This window comes from Schistocerca cancellata, chromosome 8 (assembly GCF_023864275.1).
Source record: "Schistocerca cancellata isolate TAMUIC-IGC-003103 chromosome 8, iqSchCanc2.1, whole genome shotgun sequence".
Taxonomy (NCBI): domain Eukaryota; kingdom Metazoa; phylum Arthropoda; class Insecta; order Orthoptera; family Acrididae; genus Schistocerca; species Schistocerca cancellata.
This window is the reverse complement of record NC_064633.1, coordinates 448016755-448022456: the sequence shown is the minus strand read 5'-3', so window position 1 is coordinate 448022456 and position 5702 is coordinate 448016755.

The following is a 5702-nucleotide window of genomic DNA, read 5'->3' as shown; positions in this document are numbered from 1 at the left end:
TTCTTTTATAAGAAAGAAAGAGTTTTATTAAGTGTTGAATAACATTTAGGCGGTTTTTTGTTCTACTGATTTTTATTTGTATGAACTAGTTTTCGGATTATTAGGCTACCTTCAGATAACTACTGGCTATTGTTTACAAGGAGCTTGTGTTCTTACGTACCAAACATTCTGGACTAAGATACAACGCACTTTAGTTGTGTTATTGTCTTTGGCATTGTCAAACGGGTCTTTTGACTTTTTGTTCTGTAAAACTGTTCTTTAACGTAATAAATCACATTTTATGGTTTATCAGTACCATGTATGACAACAACTAGAATTATTTAGAATACACATTATTACAAATTTATAATTTCTTGGTATTTGTTGTGAACAGTTGCATTGGACATTAACTGTTGGTTGTACAACAGCGAAGTTTTCTTTGTCGGTCAGATTTTGTTATTAGAATATTGTGTATTAATATACCAAGTATTACATTGTTACAGTTGAGTTACAGCTAGGGATGTAAACACGTAAGGGATATTACATTATATTGGGGTGTGAATTTGTTTACTATTGGGACACTTTGTGGTTAGTAGCAGGTTTACTTTATTGTGTAAAGTTGGTCATTTAGAACCAGCTGGGGATTTAGGTCTAAGTATTTGTCAGTTTCAAGTGCTTCTAGTAGGCTGAGTTTTCTGCCTTTGTTGGCTATATGTAGCACTTCTGTATGTGTTAGATATTTGTGTCCTTCTTTGAGCACATGTTCGGCAAAGATGGAGTCTGATTTATTTAATCTCCAGCTGCGTTCATGTTCAGTCAGCCTTGTTGATATGGCCTGTCCCAGCAGAAAACTCAGCCTACTAGAAGCACTTGAAACTGACAAGCACTTAGCCCTTAATCCCCAGCTGGTTCTAAATGACCAATTGCAACTGAGCACATCACCACTCTAAAACTTTACCCAATAAAGTAAACCTGCTTCTAACCACGAAGTGTCCCAATAGCAAACAAATTCACACCCCAATACAATGTAATATCCCTTATGTGTTTACATTCCTAGCTTTAACTCAACTCTAACAATGTAATATTTGGTATATATTAATACACAATTTTCTAATAACAAAATGTAGCCGCCAAAGAAAACTTCGTTGTTGTACAACCAACAATTAATGTCCACTGCAACTGTTCACAACAAATACCAAAAAATTATAAATTTGTAACAATGTGTATTCTAAATAATTCCAATTGTTGTCATACACGGTACTGACAAACCATAAAATGTGATTTATTACGTTAAAGAACAGTTTTAGAGAACAAAAAGCCAAAAGGCCCGTTTGACAATTCCAAAGACAATAACACAACTAAAGATCTTATGTATATTGTATCTTGGTCCAGAATATTTGGTTCGTGAGAACACAAGCTCCTTGTAAACAATAGCCAGTAGTTATCTGGGGATGGCCTAATAAGCCGAAAACTAGTTCATCCAAATAAAAATCAGAGAACAAAAAACCGCACAAGTACGGAATTGTTCTATCAAGAAGCGATGGAAGAATACATAAATAAGAAAGAGTTTTATTTAAAAATCAAAAATTTTGGCACTCTTGCTATGATATAACATGATATAATCTGTTATAACCGAGATGGAACAGATAACGAAAAACACCGATTATTCAGAACTAAAATACCGTATCGGTCTTAGCCAGTCGGTTTTTCCCATCCCTATGCCCCTCAGCACGCGATCCCCATAAAACGTGAAATTATACAAGACTGTGCTTAAACTGACACACAATATTTTTTAGCGCAACGCAATCTGACTTTCAAAAATCCCTACAAAAGAATGGCCCTGATTAACATTAACCTATACCTTTCACAAATCACTTACCTCACAAAAATCTTCGTTACTCAAGCTACAGCAATACAGCGAGCGCCACTACTGCCAGCTAAATAAAAGATTCAAACTACGGAAGGCACTAACTACTAATAGGTATAGTTAGCTAATGAAAGATTTTGATAGAGAACAAACAATGTATTTACCTCAATAGTGTTCAAAAGTCATAATGTATATAGCAGTTCATGATATCCAGTATTGCAAATTTCCAAACTCCGCCATCTCTCTCCTCACATCCACCACTGCTGGCGGCTCACCTCCAACTGCGCAACGCTACGCGCTGTTCACATCCAGCTGCCCAACACTACAATGGCAGACAACAATGCAAACTAGCCACAGACTGCACACAGCACAGCCAGTGATTTTCATACAGAGCGCTACGTAACGTTGCCAATAAGAAAATATAAACAGCCTACTTACAAACGACGTGCGCAAGAAATCTTTCACAGTGTATCAGTATGGGGTGGTACACCATTCTGCATAAAAGTCGTACCTTCCAGTAGGTGTTTCAGTTACGCTAGGAGTGATGAGATTCTGTAAATTAACGGTGTATCTCGCACCCATCACGCTGACAGTTCGAAAAGTAGCGCCCCGCATTTCCTCCAAGAGGAAGGGTACGTTCACGGTTGGTGTAGTACATCCACGCCACACCCTCACTTTCTCGTGTTGCAGTGAGGTTTCCAAGACTGTGGCAGGATTTTCGGTAGCCCAGATTCCGTAGTAGCGGGTGTTGACACGCCCTCGGAGTGTGAAATGGGCTTCGTCGGTCACCAGAAATGAGACAATCATTTGTCATCCTCCCCCGCTTTTTTAAGTACCCACACCGCAAATGCTCTCGCCGTCACAAAATCGGTGGCTAGCAGTTCATGGTGATGCTGGATTTTGTACGAATAGCACTGGAGGGTACGTCTTACTGATCTCCAAACAGTAGTGCGTGGAATGCTGGTGCGACGTGCGACTTCACGGGCACTGATTTCACCATGTGGACATGAACCCGCTGAATCCACATCTTCCTGAACTGTTCGAAAAGCCGTACCATTTGTGTCTGGTCACCCACTACGGTGCCGATGGTATAAACAACCTGTGGCTTCGAACGTCATGATCAATTTCGCCACAGTTCCGTTATCCGTTCGAATACTCTTGTTACGGCGATAGGATATTAAAGCTGCAGTAGAGGATTCTCCATTCTGATAGTAAAGCTTCACTAACACTGGCTGTTTTTTTTTTTTGGTAAAGTTAAGGTGCTGCAATTACTGGAGCATCTGACTACATCTCACTCTACAGCTCGTTTTGTACACGACTGTCACACAGCGTCATATACGTACTGCAGTCCAGCGCCACCTGTTGGCCGTATTTCGCACTCGTGTTTGATTTCAATGAAACACCATGTTATTTCAGGCATGTGTGCCATGTTTTACCTCTCTGCCTACATTACGCCGTGAATTAGTGTATTTTCAAATGTTAATGGACTTTTGGGTCACCCTGTATTTGCGCAGTTCGTGCTAATGATACAGCTAGTTTAGCTTCACTCTTCAGATCGAGGCTTACGATAATTTAGCGCCAACCCCTCTGCACGCTAAAATAACGCGAATGTCAATTTTACTTCTGGGGGTGGCAACTGTCCACGCCTCCAGCACACAATAAACTAATGAACTTTTCCGCGTGCCTCGAAATGCTGTTGTTCCCGCAGACTCGTTATTCTCTCTTCGTCACTTTATTTAACGAAAATTACATGTCAACTAATAGATTTCTGCAGATACTTTCGAACAGGTTGAAACGCATCAATTAAATTTATGTGTACCTACTACAAAATTTACTGATGTGTCTGTGTTTTGTCATTTTTGTGTCATCAGTCTTCTTCCTGACGGGTTTGATGCGGCCTACCATGAATTCCTATTCTGTGCCTAACTTTTCATGCCAGAGTAGCAATTGCTCCCTACGTCTTCAGTTATTTGCTGGATGTATACTAATTCCTGTCTTCCTTTTCAGTTTTTACCCTCTACAGCTTTCCATACAACCATGGAAGTTATAGCCTGATGCCGTAACAGATGTCCTATCATTCCGTCCCTTTTTCTTGTCAGTGTTTTCCATACGTTCCTTTCGTCGCCGATTCTACGAAGAACCTCCTCAAATTTTACTTTATCAGTCCACCTTATTTTCAACATTCGTCTGCAGTACCACATCTCAAAAGCTTCGATTCTCTTCTGTTCTGGTTTTCCTACAGTCCATGTTTCATTATCATAAAATACCATTCTTCAAACGTACATTATCTGAAATTTCGTCCTCGAGTTAATGTTTGATACTGGCAGCCTCCTCTTGGCCAGGTAGTATTATTCCTTAACTTCAACTTCTTTGTGAAGTTTCTCGCTATTCTCATTGCTGCTACTTCTCATTACTTCGGTTGTAAGACGTGTGTATTTCTATTGTCTATTGTCAAATCACAATTTATGAAAGATGTTTACATTTTATTAATAGGATTAAGTAGGAATAATTAATATTTGTCATGTTGGAAGTAATTGTGGTAGCAGGGAACGTCTGCACCAAAGTATTGTTGGCAAGAGAGACTGCAAACTGATATAATTTTAAAAAGGGCGGGAGAGACCGCGTATGGATACATTTTAAGAAAAGTGCGGGAAAGACCGCGCATTGATACATTTTGTAATGGTAGCAGGGATTGTCTGCACCAGAAAGCATTGTTGGCAGGAGAGACCGCACTTTAGCGTTCGTAGGAGTCAGTAGTAAGCGAGATGTGAAGCGAGTTGGTAGCGGGCCTGAAGCGAGAGGTTGAGAGGAGTAAGGTACCTGCCAGCCACCAGCTATGATTTACAAGAGATTATAAACGGATGTACACAGACATCAACTAACTATTATCATAAGAGGAACTAATATCATTGAATTATTTTCTTTGTGAAACTCAAGACTACTGAAGGTATGTTTGCGTAATGTTAGCTGTAAGACTATGGTAAAAAGTAAGTCCCATTTGAATGTTTGTAAAATCATTTCATTCAGAATATAATTAACTTTTGCCAGCAATATTGCATTTCTAATTATAATCCATCCCAAAAACCATCAACGTAAAACTTTGCAAAATTTTTATTGTTGTCAAGAAAAAGTGTAACTATGAATTACGTAACTTCAGTCAAATTAATTAAAGAATAACGTCAGCTTTGCTAATAAAGAATAACGTCAGCTTTGGTAATAAATACAGCCACTTATTATGACAGTCCACCAGCAGCTACTAGAGTATAGTAAAACAGAGTAAGTATACTCATGACGCAGTTCGATGTAGCAGTCAGATGGCGATCCAGTAACAGTAAAAAAGGAAAGGAACAGTTTTGGGTTATTGCAGATAACGACTTAGGGCCACACGACGACGACACATTCTATGTTTCCGAAAATCACTTTTAAAAAGCAGCAATTAAATTTGTATGCGAAGATTGAGAAAGAGAAAAAATGCAAAGGGAATATTTCATTTGTTATTATTAAGCAAGAGACAGAAATCCTAAGGAAAGGTTTCATAGTTTATTGCAAAGGGAAGGTTGCGTAACAACAGAGATATAGAGGAGACGGTTATTGCTAAACAACAAAAGAGATATAGAGGAGACGGGAAGGTTTCACGGTCTTTCTTTAATTTACTCTCAAGCCATATTCTGTACTCATTAGACTGTTCAGCACATCCTGAAGTCCTTCTTCACTTCCACAGAAGATAGTAATGTTATTAGCGAATTTTGTCACTGATATTATTTCACCCTGAATTTTAATCCAACTCTTGAAATTTTTTGTTATTTCTTTCATTGCTTCTTCGATGTGTAGATTGAACTGTAGTGGCGAAAGACTA